Consider the following 16,406-nt stretch of genomic DNA (forward strand, 5'->3'; position numbering starts at 1 on the left):
GCGTTCAAGCAACTGGCTAGCTCTTGAAGATCCATGGCACTGTGCATTTCCACACGAGCTGGAGACACACTCCACATCCTGGAGAGGCCCAGTGCAGTCTCACTGACAAAAGGGTGACCTGTCACTTCACGGGGACACGGAGGTTTGGCCATCATGAAGCCTCATCTTTCTGCCTTACCCCGGGGCCTTTTCACACCTTTTCACACACATCGAGATGAAATTAAAAACTCCGGGCTGGGGAGCTAGCTCAGTTGGTAGAGTGCTTGCCTCGCAAGCACAAGGCCCTGGGTTCGATCCCCAGCACCGCAAAAAAAAAAAAAAAAAAAAAAAAACTCCTTTCGCTAAACTAACTAAAGCGCCTGTTTTACCACTGAATGTAGCATTAACATATCAGGTTATTCTCTCCAATCAGTACGTCATGTGAGGCTAACACCAAACAAGCCTGTAGTTTTCAGCGCACAAAGCATGATGTCCTGAGTTTAAAACAGGGTAAGAGAGTTTGCATAGCAGCATTTAAACAAGGACCGGGCTTAGGCAAAATCCTAGGAATTAGTTGTTCCGTGGGTCAAAGGTCAAAGGTTGGCCATTCTGTAGAGGCCAAGCTGAGTCAAAACTGTGCCGATGGTTAGCTGTGCAGACGAACTGTCGTGAGGCTGTTTGACTTGCTTCCGTGTTCCAAGCACTGAAACCAACTGGCCCTCGCAAGAACGCACGCACAGCTGTCTTTCCAGGCGCATCACTAAGCCTTCCCTATGTGCTGAAGTGCTTTTTAATAAGGTCCTCTTGGCACTTAACAGGCTAAATCACCTTGGAGAGAGGCCAGTGCTGCCGTCCAGCCCCTTAGCGGGCGGCCTGAGCAGGGGTCCAGTGGAATCTTCAATCATCTTTCCTTCCAAAGGCCATGGCAGGCCCGGAGAAGTAGAAGGAGTGCTCTCTACCCTCCTGCACCCGTTTCCAGGCACAAAGCCCCCAGCCTGTTAGAGGGAACCACGTGGCAGGGACCTTGGGAAGGACACTTCTCACTGGAGAGGCACAAACTAGCAGGTGTCTGGGCCTGTCCGGCGTGGCTCAGTGGCGGGGGGTTAAAACTTGGAGCGTTTAACTTAAATGTGCTTTGCGTGCAGGTGTGCTTGAGTGGGTTTGGAGGGAATATTCAAAATCCAGGCTACAGCTGGATGTTATTCCATTAGTTCTAAGTTTTCGATTTTCTGTTTAATTGGCAAATAATAATTTCACGCTTTCATTGGGCGCAGGGTGACTTTTGAGACACATGCCCCTGTGTAGTGATCACCAGGAAAGTGAGAAATCCTTCACCGGGAACCTGGATCCCTTCTTGGTGGGGAGGATGCTCCAATCCTCTCTTTGGGAGTGCAGAAAGGAGGTCTAATGGTGGCAGGAGGGCGTGTTTGTGGACAGAGGTGCAAATTCTCCCTCACGGACCACCCTCTGATAGCCAGACCACTTTTCCACTTTCCATACCTGAGATGATTTCATCCAAAATTTACGATTTCCTTTAAGAATGAGTGAAGCATGGAAGCAACAGGTCCGGCTCAGCGGTTTCCGTGAGCTCCAGGCAAGCTGGGCCTGCTTCAGTTCAGGTGCTGGGTTGGCCTGCTGCACATCTTCTGCTCTTAGCTTGCAGATGTGATCAAACCTGAAGCATTTTGGAGAATTTGGGTACAAGGGTTACCAATTCTGATGCCTAGGCAAGAGCATCCATTGGTGCAGAGGATCAGGGGCATGAAAACAGGGAACAGTGGCATCAGAGGCAAACTGGAGAGCGTGCGCCTGCCCAGTGGCCCCCACTACTCAGTAACAACACATTCTTGAGAATAGTTTTGCCAGGTTTGCTTTTCAAGAGAATCCAGACATTGGTTTTCATTAAAAGCTCTTGATTATTAAACGTTAGCAACTGATCTGAAACCATCTTAAAATACGTAGGCGAGAAAGAGCTTATCTGCAGGCCCGATGTCACTTGAGGTCCCCACTGTGTTACTGTGGATCCCTTCCAACCTCCTGCTTGTGCAGATCAGGAAACTGAGGCTTAGACAGCGAAGGTAACTTGCCCGGGTCCCCACTTGCAGTACAGGAAATGCAAGCTGGCTGTGGCTCCTCGCCTGGGGCTTTTCCAAGCAAACATCTGCTTCTGTTTTCTTGCTCAGATTTAAATGATGCTCCTAATTGCATGATTTCAAGCGTTGTACATTGTTTAAAAAAATGATGACAATATTCACCAGCTTCAGAGCAAGTAATTTAAAAAAAGACTCTTCGGCCACAGGGTCACAAGATCTAGAGGGGTCCTAACGGTTACCAGGCTCTGCGCCTCGACTTCCGTTCACATACCAGAGAGCCACCGTCCTCCGTCTCTACACGTCCTCTCCACTTTCAAAGCTGGCCAAATTTAGAGAAAAGTGAAATTTTTAAGAGGAGCCGGGTTGACGGCGCCACCCTAACCCAGAGCTAGGTGGGTGGGAAAAGGAAAGCACATTTGTGAACCGCAGCAGTGAGAGCTCAGCCACGCGCACCAAGACTTGCAGGCAGTTGGCTGGTTTTACCAAAGCCAACGAAACACAGCAAGCTCACAAGGACCCCAGTACGCTTTGGAGAAGGAGCCGAGAGAAATTTTCTCAAAATTGCAGTAACTGAAATCTTCCCATAGATCTGAGATTGTTTTCATTTCTCCTTTTTTTTTTTTTTTTTTTTTTGGAAAAATTTAAAGAACACAGAATAGTTCAGAATCCTCAAGAGCAAACACCTGAACAGCTACCACTCACCGATGCTCTTGTGCTCTGTTGTTCCCAATCTCATTCTTATTTCCGACTCTGGAAACAACCTTTGTTATGACTTGTGATGAATCCTTCCAAACTTCAGCATAAACTCGTGTCCTCCAATCGCTTGTAGTACTCTGTGAGCTGTGTTTTTGAATTCACCCGCCTATGTGGCCTCCCCGTGAGGTAGGGCAGCCTGTGTGTTTCATTCAATGACAGCTTTACAAGATGCATCCAAGTGGACAGGATGGGTCTAGTTCGTTTCTTTTAACTACTCAGTGATATTGCACATCATCTGTTCCTTTTACAGGTAGGTGGTTATAAGGCCATTTTCAATATTTGAATAATTTTATTTTGAACTGTTCAAACTAGGGCCTGGCACGGTGGCTCATGCCTGTAATCCTGGCAGCTCAAGAGGCTGAGGCAGGAGAATCACAAATTTGAGGCCAGCCTGCCTAATTCAGTGAGACCCTAAGCAACTTGCTGAGACTCTATCTCAAAATAAAAAATAAAAAAGGGCTGAGGGTGTAACTCAGTCATAAAGCTCCCCTGGGCTCAATCCTCAGTACCAAAAAAGAAAAGAAAAAAGTAAAATAAAATAAAATATTTGAACTAGGAGCTACTTTTCCTGAAAAGACTGACAACCAGGAGAAGCCTGCAGGGTACCACACCATCCAAGGGACGAGGAGACCCACCCATGTTCTGGGCCAGGCCTCCCGCCCCTCTAGCATTGCAGGGCCCTTGGCCTGGTATATTAGTCAGGGTTCCCTAGAGGAAGAGAATCCACAGGAAGCATGATTATAGAAGGGAATTTATTAGATTGGCTTCCACGACCAGAAGCTGGATCATCCACAATGGCGTCTGCAGCTGGAGAGCTGGAAGAACCAGCAACTGTGCAGTCCAAGATGCAGAAGCCCCAGAACAAGAGGGATCAGCAGGGCTACCCTAGTCCAAGACCAAGGCGTCTGGAAACTCCCTGGAGAATCCCTAGCAGAGTCCACGTTGGAAGAGTGAAGAAGTGAGAGTCGATATCCTCAGGTGATGGAAGCCGCAATTGAGAACCTGTTCAAGAGGAGCAGACCTGCACCTGCACCTGCATCTGCTTCCTTGTTCTTCCAGCTTTTATTCCACCCAAGTCACCATCCTATTGGGCAGTGCTGTGCTTAGGGAGGGGCTCCACTCCAGTTCGCTGTCCCACATGCCAATCATTCCTAGACCCGCCCCGATGGACACACCAGAAGCCTCTTAATCCGGTCAAGCCAGTTCACATTAACCCGCACACCTGGTGCATGGCCAAGTTGCCCTAAAGCATTTTTCTCAACAAGGGCCCAAAGCTCCTGTGAACTTCCCCAGAGCTGCCTATGCCACCCAGAAGGACGAAGAGCGCCATTTTTACCAGCCTCCCACGCACCACGGGAAGTAATCCATGGCTCTCTGCAGTTGCTCTCCTCACCACCACCTTTTGAAGGGCTTGCCTTCCTTTATTGTGGTTAACAATGAAATTAAGTTCAACGGTTAGGTAACGAGAGCCCGTGGAATGTCAGGAGCTGGGACCCATCGCCAGTGGGAGACAGAAGAGCAAGTCAAGGAGAGCCCCAGCTTCGTCCAACCAAAAGCCTCCTGAGGACGGGCCTTTCCGAGTCAGGGCAAGTCCTCCTGAGTGGCACTGCTGACATTTCCATGGGTTCATCTGGGGCCATTCCATGGGTGGCAGGATGGTCACTTCTGTCCCTGTCGTCCTCTGACTCCACGCTCTGGCCTCTACCCCTGCGTCATAATGACCAAGAACATCTCCAGATGCCAGCCTCTGTCCCTTGGTGGGTAAAATCTACCCAGGAGAGAACCACCGGCTTACAGAGATGAGTGGCTGCGGCTCTGGGGATGCTGGCTTTAGCTGCTGTCTGTGGAACTCCAACTTCCGTCTGCTGCCCAGGCACACGTCCTGTTACTGAACACTGTTCTATGGTTTAAAAACAAATGCACACTTTACGAACCATCTGTGTAAAATGGAGGCAGAATACACACTGCAGGAGAAGCCCTGCTCCCAGCACCTGGAGAAGGGAGCGCTTGTCTGGGAGATCATCCAAGACCTTGCACGAGCCGGTCAGCATTCGGGGCTTTAGTTCCTTCTTTGGGTCATCAGGGTTGTTGGGCATCTCTAGGCTCCAAGTCTGCAGGGTTCTTGACCTCTGAGTCCTTGCTGAATTATGAGGATCAGTGTGAGGAACCAGCATTTGGAAGCTGCTGTTATTTGGGGAAAAATAAACACAGAGAAAGCACTCTACTAAATATTGCATGTCCTCCAGAGCCACTTTTTATTAGAAAACACAGCCTCTGGATGCGTTTGCTGCGCTGCTTCTTTTTAAATGATCTTACCAGTTGCCTTCCTCATTATAAAGCAATCTTGTAGATACCATTAACAGGAATTGCTGGCTGTTTATCTCACTTGTAAATTTGATCTTCAGGAAAGGGGGCCAGATATATAGCCAAGGACACATTAAGAGTTCTTTCTTTTAACCACAGAACAGAAATGGCCAATGAAAGTTTCCCAATCTGTGGGATCTTGGGTGAACTGTCCTGAAGCACACAGTACTGCCAGGTCTTCTGATAGATCATGTGAGTTCTGCTGTGCCAGTGGTGATGCTGGCACACATCCATCTGTACCTATGTGGGTACCAGAGACAAGCATCCCTAAAACAGCCTCTTAGCCACTGACCAGCCCTAGCTTTTGGTTTTCAGCTGCATGGTCAGGATTCCAAATGGATGGAGAGACCAGCTGCTGACGTTTTCAGACTCTCCCTGGTGGTAACCCGCATACCTGCTGCATTGCTACGGCTGCCTGAAATTCATTTCCCCCCGTCTTTGCCCGGCTCAGGGATACAGCAGGAAGAGCGGCTCTTTAGAGAGGACTCCCGGCTGTTCCCAGGTGGAACAGCCCTCAACAGTCTCTGCCGTGTTAACTTACCTGCTTTCCACTGCCTCCCCCACCCGGGGGAAACGCCATAACTAGGGGGTTTTCTTGACTTACTTATTGCCTAGAAGAGAATCAGCTCCCGGTAGGGACCCAGGAAGCACCTCTGGATCGTACCACTTAGGAGCTGTCCCTTCTCTCTTGCTAAGTCGACTGCGATGAATCATTGGGAGCTCAGCTCAGATCACAGCCCCAGGGAACTCTTTCCCAGTGACTCAGGTTCGGTCAAATCACCTGATCATACACTCAGTAAAACATGGATCTCTTTCTCCTCTGGGTGGCTTCTCGGTTCTTGTCCCTGCATGGTTTTGCCCTCCAGGGGGACAAACGTCTGGAGATGTTTGGCGGTGGCAGCTGGGGAGGAGGGGTGCAGTGGCTGCTGCTCGCTGAGCAGGTAGGGCCAGGATGTGCAGTACAGGGGGTCATGCAGGAGAGCCTTAACTGCACTGTCCAGAGGTTGGGGAAGGCCGCCCTCGGCAGGCTGGTGGTGTCCTATTCGCCTGTCTCCCCGCCAGAGACTATGAAATAATGACTAGAACTTGGGATTCAAAGCCCAGGAAACCTCACCCTGTCACTCAGCAATGAAGACCACCCCGCAGCTCGCTCAGCTGTTGGCCTGGCCAGTCCCTGGACCGAGCCAATGATGAATGGCACTAGAAACAAGCCAAACATTAGCCCTGTTCTGTAGGAACAGAGCAGAACCCTGAATGCAAGAAGCGAACCCCCAAATACAAAGAGCCCCGTCTCAGAGAGGATCTGAGTATCAACATGCAAAAGGGTCGATCACAGGAACGGGAATTTCTGGGTGGCCTTGCCGTAAGGGGTGCCATAGCCACGGCTTTGGGCGTCAGAGGGCAGAAGTGGGCTCCATGCCAACCTGAGACAGCATATAGCACCAGCAGCTAGGCGTTCTGTGTGCTTGAGAGAAGGACGGAGCACAGTGGGGAGAACAGATGTCCACACTCACCCAGGATGACCAGGGAGAGAAATGGTCACATAAGTGCGGAAGGAAGCCCTGTCAAGAAATGATACTTTTTCTTTTTTTCTTTCCAGGGCTGGGGATTGAACCCAGGGCCTCGAGCATGCTAGGCAAGTACTGTGCCACTGAGCTACACCCCCATTCCGTTGTAAAATTCTGAGACAATGTATTTGTTACTCAGCTTTTCATCACTGTGACCAAAAGACCCAACAAGAACATCTTAGAGGAAGAAAAGGTTATTTTGGCTCATGGTTTCAGAGGTTCAGTCCATGGTCCACCAGCTTCTCAGCTCCGGGCCTGAGGCAGGCAGAATATCATGGTGGAAGGGGACTGTGGAGGGAAGGTGTGCAGGACAGGACAACCAGAAAGAGAGGGAGGGAGGGAGGGAGAGGAGGAAGAGAGAGAGAGAGCAAGAGAGAGAGAGAGAGAGAGTGAGCGAGAGAGAGAGAGCTGTGCTCACCAGGGACAAGATATAAAACCCCAAAGGCATGACCCCAGTGACCCCCTCCTCCCCCACTCCTCACCCGCCTCCAGTCACCATCCAGTTAACCCTTATAAGTGGATTAACCCACTAATTAGGTTCCAGCTCTCATAATCTAATCATTTCACCTCTGAACCTTCTTGTATTTTCTCAAACACATGAGCTTCCAGGGGACACCTCATGCCTGAACCATAAGAGACAGATTTGGCTAAGTCGCCAAGTTACTAAGACAGGGTCTTGCCAAATTGCCTAGAGTGACCTAGAACATGCAATCCTTCTGCCTCAGTCTCCTGAGTAGTGGGGTGACAGGCATGCGCCAGCACACCCAGCACACCAACGAGGGGAAAACGTCCCCCCTGTTTTTTGGTACCAGGGATGAACCCAGGGATGCTTAGCCACTACCACATTCCCAGCCCACTTTTTAAAATGTTTTCTTTAGAGACAGGGTCTCACTGAGTTGTTTAGGCCCTCACTAAGTTGTTGAGGCTAGCTGTGAACTCCTGATCCTCCGGTCTCAGCCTCCCAAACCTCTGGGATTACAGGTGTGGGCCACCGTGCCTGGCCTCCCTCCTCTGCCATTTCTGATGGGTCCAAGGAGGATGACCTTGGTAGTGTGCTCTGCCACTAGATGGATCAAAATAAAGTTTGGAGAGATCACAAGTTCTTCAGATTGTTTCTGAAAATTTTAATAAGAACCCAAGATACCAGGAGATCATTTCTGGATTCTCTGTTTTTGACCAAGAGATTTTATCTGGGGTCCGTGAGGCCTGCCTGGCATGACTGTTTGGGGACTGATGTACGTTAGTCAAACGTAAGTGTCACCATGAGACTGTAATGCATGCTTCAAATTGGATTAAGAGAGATCTAGTTTAATCCTCGCCACCTTTATAGTTACCCAAGAAGGCCTCTAACTGGCTTCCTTTAAGAATTCAAAAGACTTCAGATCTCTGTCCTTCTCCACAAATGGAGTAATTTTGAAGTGAGAGGCTGTTATGAAACAGATGTTAAAAGAAATTTGTTTATTTTCTTCTTTATTTTTGATTTTAATCTTCCCAAGCTTCCAAGGACTCAAAACAGATGTTTGCGACCTGTTTTTTTTTTTTTTTTTTTTTTTTTGGGGTCAGTCAAGAGAAGCAAGAAACTGACCTCAGCTCCACAAGACAGAGAGAAATCTGTTTAATCAGCAGTGAGATTGATCTGCCAAGTTCCCTGGTAACCCTTCAGTCACTCCAGGTAAACCACAGCACAGAGTTCTAAAGGATCCTGTTTTCTAGGTGGACCCCCTTCTGGGAAGGAGAAAACTACCCAGGACTGCTCTCAAAGCTGAGCTTGACTCCCCACTTGGTGCTGACTCCCCACTTCTGGAGAGTTCTATGACCCCCCACCCCAGGATCCATAAATGACCCAGGTGTCATTGGGAGGTCTCACCCAGGAACGGTTCCTCCCCCAGGAGACATTTGACAGTGCCTGGAGGTAATGCTGGTTGTCACAGCTGGCTGGCGGTGGGGGTGCTACTGGTATCTAGTGGGTGGAGGTCAGGATGCCGCCCGTCAGCCTACAGTGCAGAGGACAGACCCTGCAGCGAAGTGCCCAGCCCGGAACGTGAAATGGCAGGGTGGAGGGAGCCGTCTCCGCTGTTCCTCACCAGCCATAATGAATCAAACGTGTACATGCCGAGCAGATGGTTTTCAGCAGAGTATTTTTAAAACAAGATCAGCCCTTACTTTCTTCTCTTTCAAGCTGGTTAAAATATTAATGGGGAAATCAATGATTTCCTCAATTAAGCCTCCTAGCATCAAGACTCCATTACTGGCCTTTCAAAATACTCCTCTGTTTTGGTACCCGGGAAAACCGTGTAATTATAGCTCACGAAATTTCCCCCAGAAGAGGCAGCAAGGAAATCCAGAGCTGGCACCTTCTCTGGGGCGCCAGAGACAAGGCATTTGTTTTCCTAGAGTCTATTTTCCAACCATAGGCCACGCACAATTGTGGTGAGTGTTTTTCTAAGAAGCACAATAAGCAGGTGCCACCTCAGATGGCACCCAGTACAGTCTCTCTGTCCCTCACAGCATGGGCCACAGGCAACCGAGGGCGTGGGGGTTCTGGCTACATCCATAACACCGGCCTTCCCAGAGACCCGGAGCCACCAACTGGGTTCTCCCAGGAGATACTGCTGGGGGCAGGGCGTGCAGGATGCGGAAAGGAACAAAGCCAGGCAGCAGAGTGACCTCAGTCCAGGCCAGTGGCAGCCTGGACTCTGCAGGGAGATCTCCCGTGAGAACCACACCTGCTACCCCAACCGCAGGGTCGGGTTCCTATGCTCTGCGCCAGCCAGGCGCTGGCTTCCCCAGTGATGGGCGGAAACTCCCAGGCACTTTTGGACTTCCCTCCCAGGGTCTGCAGTTCCCGAGGGCGGTCCATCCTCTTGAAGGGGGTCTCCGTGGGAGGAGCTGGCCCTAGAGCAGCGGGCACCACGGCTTCTGCTTCCTGGTCTTGAAGTGTGGCGAGGCACGCAGATCACAGGTTCAGTCGATCATCAGGCAACAAATATGTACTGACCTTCCACCATCAGCTGTGGACCATAATGCGTGGTGTACCCGAGGATGCACAGCACACAGGCCACTGCGGTCTGGGGCTGGGGTGGCCAGCGCAGCCTGCTGTGGGAGGGGAACAGTCAGCTCTGGGTGTGAGAGTAGAAAGCTAAGTGGGAGCTCCCTGGTCAACAAGTCTGGGTTGGGGGCTGGAAAGCAGGACCATGAAGATCCCTAGACACATGACCCAGCTGGAGGACATCCCTGTGGTCACTTTGGAGACCAGAAGTACTGGAAAGATGGGAAGCCAAGTGCTTGCATGTGTTTGCACCAAGAGTAAGTGAGCAAAGCCTCGTGGCTCCTTCCTCCTGGAATCTAGAGACGTCGCCCCGACCTTCCCTGGGGACATCATCTTTTGGAAACGTGTCCCAGCTTTTGCATCAGAGAAGCTCTCAGCCCGAGAGCCGTGGGGTTGGAGGACCGAGGCCGCGGGTTTCATGGTCGGTGTGGAACATGCAGAGCTCAGATGCCTCGGGTAGAAAGAAGGGGACAAACGGGTTCCAGCTGACCTGTCACTCTCTGCTCCCCTGCTGAACGCTGTTTATGGGCACCTGGCCCAGGAGCAGGGTCTCAAAGGCCCTCTGCAGTGGCCAGGGTAGCAGAGCACACGGGGAGCTGGGGACAACGGCTTTTTACCAACCAGGGTAGAAGCATTTCACGATTTTAGGAACTGGACGGGCCCTGTGAGTTTTTACCAACTGATCATCCTGCGAGTGAGGAGAGGGGATGGAAGCTTTTCTCAAGAGCTAAATCAAGTAGCCATGTCCACGCCGGCTTGGGATAAAGACAGGGTAGAGGACACCTCATTTTCCTCTCGACTATGAAAGCAGTGATAATATAAGCGTGGCACTCGGGTCACGCAGCCGATGGCAGGTAGACCTGACAGTGCAGCAACCGGGTGTGGGACTGAAGTAAAACAGCTGAAGCCAACCGGGGGCCGGGGGGGCGAGCCCAGCCTCAACCAAACCTGAGTTTTCAAGGGAAACAGAAGCTCCATTTTAAAAACTATATCCTTAGGTTTTTAAAAAGCAGCAGCCAATTCAAAATGAACCAAACAAAATGTCCGTGGGCTGGATTGGGTCTTTGGCCACTCCGTTCTCCCAGAGCCAGGTTCAGGGTGTCTTGCTGCTGGTCCCCTTTCTTCCGCTGCCTCATCCCACGGTTCCTAGAATTCCAGGGTGTAGGGCTTGTCCCTGGGTTCCTAGAATTCCAGGGTGGAGGGCTTGTCCCTGGGTTCCTAGAATTCCAGGGTGGACCGCTGGTTCTTAGGTGGAGGCTGCATTGACCCAGGGCTGGGGACACTTGCAATTTGATGGCAGAGGTGAGAGTCTGCCCGAGCCACATTCTTGAGAGGCCCTGGCTGGTGCCAAAGCTGAGCTTACGACCAGGGCGCTCGTCATGGAGTTTATTACACAGAACTAGAACATTGCTCCTTCCAAGTTATTGGGAATGGCAAAAGCAAACTGGGGGACAGAGCCAGATCAAAGTCTGGTGGCCCAGGCATGGCTGCGCAGCTCGGCTGATCAAGCTGCTCGGCCAGAGCTTTCCCTCTGCAGTGAGGTTGAGGCAACGCTGTTCTGTGAATGCCGCTGGCAACCTGCCGCAAAGCCAGCATCCAGAGGACCTGGAACCACAGGATGCAGAAGTCATCTCCCAGGGTGCTCAGGGTCACACTCAGGCACCGGAGCTCGGCCGATAGAAAGCCACGCCTCCCCTACCCCGCAACCTGACTTGGGCCTCCACTGGGGTCAGGAGTGGAGAAGCCAGGCAGGGTCACGAAAAGAAACCAACAGCTACCGCTTGGGTTCTGACAGCTTTTGGAGGGAAATGCTGAAGGTACGTGAATATATATACACTTGTGCCCCTTTCTTGACTTTCAAAAATGTCGTCCTATCAGAAGAAATTACTGGTAAATATTAAAGTAAGTAGAGTGATAGTACCTGTCCCTCACTGAGCATCTTCTACGCGCCCAGTATTGAGCTGAACAGGTTGTACTGTATGGTCACATCCATGAACCTATTTAATCTCCCAGCCAGCAATCCCACTCGCCAGGTATGGTAATGATTCCCATTTTACAGATGATGGAGCACGGTTTCCTATGTAGTAACCCATCTGAGGTCACAGCCCCAGGCGGCAGAGCAAGGATCAAACCCAGCACATTTAACCGGAAAGCTTACATTCTTTGGGGGAACATTAGTGGGCACGCTTTGCCCACAGTGGGGAAGGCTCGTTATTTGTTCAGCGATGAGCTGTTGCCAGCAGCTGTGTGCTTTGGGCGAAGAGGTGAATAGAGCTGGCCACCTGGAGTTTCCAGTCTGGTTGAAAAAACCAGATCTTTGTGAATGATTGACTCACAAAACGGGAGTCTTGCCAGACATCTCCCCAAATAAGAGCCCTTCGAGCTCTCCAGGGACCTGCCATCAGCTCTCAGCCCCTGGAGTGTCAGCTACTCCCAGTTAGCCCCGGGGTCTGATGAAGCTTCTCCTTCCGCAAGTCACACCTCAGGGCAAGTCAGACCACGCCTACTCGCCCTCCCTCCTGAGCTCTCCCCAGCTCGTTAACAATCGCAGTCTGCAACCTTAATATCTAATTGTTCTGACATCACCCACAGATTTCCTCCTGGGGCAGGCTTTCCTGACTCCTCGCTCAGTTCAGGTTCAAGTTCCTGTTACCAAGGAGGCTGCCAAGCACCAGGCGATGCGGGAAGCCGAGGCTCCGAGGACAGCCGCTCTCCTCTCCCTCTGGAGCTGGCTGGTGGTCCAGGAGAAGGGAGCCGCCCTGGAGGGAAGGGTCGAAGCCACTGCAGAAGCCGGAGGCTAAGCACGGGACCTCGTGCACCCAGACCTGGGGCCTCCTTGCACTAGGCTGAGCTTGAAGACACCTCTGCACAGAGCAGGAAGTCTGTTACTGACTGCTGTGGTCCCAATGCTGCGTCCCCCCATAATTCACCTACTCCTAACCCCCAAGAGTTACTGGAGGTGAAGCTGTCAGGAGGTGACAGGTGAATCAGCCACAGGGAATCAGCCCGGCCCTTCCACCATGGAGGGCACAGATAAAGGGGCACACCATGAACCAGGAAGCCGACCTCTGCAGACACCGAACTGCCGGCCCCGGTCCTGGACTCCCAGACCCCAGAACAGTGAGAGATAAATTTCCATTGTATACAAGCCGTTCAGTCTTTGGATTTTTTTTATAGCAGCCTGAATAGACTAAGACGCTGCCTAAAGGTAAATAGAAGCAACACTGCTTCTTCTAAACACACACATACAAACAAGATTCTTCTATGTGGCTTTTTTGCTGAGTGTTTTTCCATTACAATTTACAAATACTCCAAGTACAGCCAGGAAGAACAGCAATGCTAGTGTTCCCTGGAGAATGTGGTTTCCTGGGAAGTGATCCCTCCTGAGAGATTGCCAGACAGTCTCTGATCTCTTGTGAAATTGCCTTCATAAAGACTCGAGTGCAAAGCAATAAAGCATCGAAGGCAGGCTCACAGGTAGCTTCCTGGTACCCGGACTCCAGGCTTCTTATCTACGTTTGTTATAAGGGCTGTAATATTTTGAGCGCCTACTTACTCTCTGCCAGGCCCTGCACAATGAGGTGTGTATTCATTATGTCTAATCAAAATGAGAGGTGGCACTGTGGCAACTTGACCGCTGCGGATCTCTTAGGCAGGCATTCTCGGTGAAAATGACATGGAGTAGAAAGGCAGCACATGCTTAGATTTAACCCCACAGTACCATTTCTAGTTCTTCTTGAAGATATGCATCCAACCGTTAAAACTACATATGCAGTAGGACCTCATCATTTCATTGTTTATACTAGAAAATGGGGATGGGGGAGATGCCATACCTAGAAATAAGTTGAGTACCATAGGTTATATCCATATAATGGTATTCTGTGCAGGCTAAAGATTTAATTAGTGCAAACTCTATCAAAATTTTCTAAATGATTTTCAGAATATATTGTTATAACAAATGTGCTAGGGGCAAGAATATATATTTTTAGCAAAGAAAGAAGGGAAATGAGGATAGGATAGGTATATGTTTATATATACATATGTACATGAATATGCGTAAACACTAATAAAATCCGTTTCTACATTCAAAAAAAAAAAAAAGAAAGAAAATGACATGGGCCGTCCCCAGCGAGGTGGAAATTGGTTTAGGGAGGCTGGGACTGGGGAAGACCTAGCCTTTGTTTGTATAAAGCAGAGATATACATAGAGTACCTAGGCACACAAGGATCTGCGGCATTATGTTTCTATGAGGTGGGGTGCGATCAGAGAACAGATGTCTAGGAAGGCTCCTTAGGGGGTATCAGGGAACAGAAGTTTGCTTCGAGAGATGGGCACTCCCAGGATGTCAGTGAATTTCATTGTTTTACCAACGTGACAGAATTTTTCAGCTGTTTCGATGGTTGTACACTAAATTTCGACTTGAAATTTTTAATCTGTGTAGCCAATTTCAGATATTCTTTTTAAAATTTGTGTTGGTTCTCCTTGGTTATAAACGACAGCAGAACCCCTTTTGCTGTGATTCTACACGCGTGGGATATGTGGTGTTCCAGTTAGCGTCCGTTCTCACGATGTCCGGGCGGTAGGAGTCACTGTGTGGTTTTCACATGTGGACATGGGAACGGTTCCGCACGTTCTCATGTTCAAGATTCCTTTGTGTTTATGCAGGTCGGGGGCACCTGGCAACAGGCAGGGGGCAGCCTTCCGTCCTCCCAGTTGCAGGGACCCGGGCTCCCCGATGCCCACGCACCCTGCTCACACCCCCGGGGCAGGAACCTGTGCTCTCCTTGTACAGGTAAGGAAGCCAGCCTTTCACTGTTCCTTTACCCTGGTCCACAGCCAGGCTGTGGTGGACTTGGGATGAAAACAAAGTTCTGGAAAGACCCAGAGCCCGTGCATCTTCAACCTACTACCGGAGTTCTTGTAATGGTGGCCCCTGGGTCAGTTCAGCCCACAGTCCTGGGTAGTTTTTTGTTTGTTTGTTGACTGACTTAGTGTGAGACGATGCAGGAATGTTCAGAGCTGAAATTAGATTGTGAGAGCCTTAAACTAATCTGTGGATTAATCCACCGATAGGGATTAACCGGCTGGTAACTGTAGGCAGGTGGGGTGTGGCTGGGGGAGGCGGGTCACTGGGGGCTGCCTTAGGGGCTTGCATTTTGTTCCTGGTGAGCAGAGTTCTGTCTACCTCCTGGTAGCCGTGTCCTGGGTCCTGAGCTGCTTTCCTCCTCCACACCCTCTGACGTGATGTTCTACCTCACCTTGGGCCCAGAGCCATGGAGTCTGTGGATGAGGCCTCTGAAACTGGGAGCCCAAATAAATTTTTCCTCCTCTAAAATCGTTCTCATCAAGTCTTTTGCTCACAGTGGCGAAAATAAGCTGCCTAAAACAGTATACTTAAAATATTTCAATCGTTTCTCAATATTTAAAAACTGGGAAATCTTTTCATGAAAACACCTGGATTTCTAACTTTAAGCATTTCCAGGCAGCAATTGACTACATGGCGACCACTGACTGGCTAAGTGGCGGGTGCTTTTGAAAGTGCCGGCACTCCAGTGAGCCTGCGCCCCTGCCCATCCCCATTGCCTTGCCCTGAAATCCCTCTGCCAAAAGGCCCCAAAGACATCTGTCCCTGTGACCCCGGTGCATGGAATTGGGTTCTTCTGACTCCAGTGTTTCCCAGCTCTGTGTATCTGTTCAGTACCTTTCCTTCTCACTCATCCGTGGGGTGCCTTTAGAGAGTGATTTATGCTTGGGTGTGGTGGGGCACACCTGTAATCCCAGCTGCTCAGGAGGCTGAGGCAGGAGGATCGCAAGTTCCTGGCCAGCCGAGGCAGCTTTGCAAGCCCTGTCTCAAATAAATAAATAAATAGGGCAATCTACAGTATTTTTTAAAAAGTGATTTCTGAGTCCAGTTTAATTGAGTACTCTATTCTTATTTTCTAGATTTTTCTAGGAGACCAGCTTTTCTCAGCTATTTTCAATCCAATGAAACCAATTTTCTTTTTCTTCTTCCAATAGCCATGTTATATTTCATCTGAAAATCCTCTTAATTCATTGCTTATTTCCTCAGGGTCTCTGTCTCTGAAATTCATATGCCGCTAAGCCTTAAATATTCAGTCCCCGCCCCCACCCCACGGTCCCAGCACCCTGCCACGGCACCTCAAACGCACTTCACAGTGCAGACTTTTGATTAGTGATTACGTGAGGGCTTTTCCCCCGGACCTTTTATGGGTTGAACTGAGCTGATGGGTTATATAAAGCTCTTTGCTCTTGAATTCTTTCCTTGCGAGTCTCTTTATCTTGACTCCTTGTACTTGGTAGATTAAGTGCTTGAAAAAGAAGGAGTCTGCATGCCAATTGTACACGAACTTCCAGCCCCAGGCCAGGAAGGAGGACCCCTCCAGCAGCGGGAATTGCTGGGCGTTCCTGTCTGTCAACAGCTCCCTCCCGGGAAGGCAGAGAGGCCAAGAAACAGAGCAACCAGAGTCAGCAGCGGATAAGAGGCGGCCTGTGTGCTCACACGGCTGTTTTATAGGGTCACTTGGTCCCGTGGAGACTCAACCTCTGGCCCTACAACAGGGACCTGACCAGAGAAAA

Source organism: Sciurus vulgaris, assembly GCF_902686455.1.
Source record: "Sciurus vulgaris genome assembly, chromosome: 19".
Classification (NCBI taxonomy): Eukaryota; Metazoa; Chordata; class Mammalia; order Rodentia; family Sciuridae; genus Sciurus; species Sciurus vulgaris.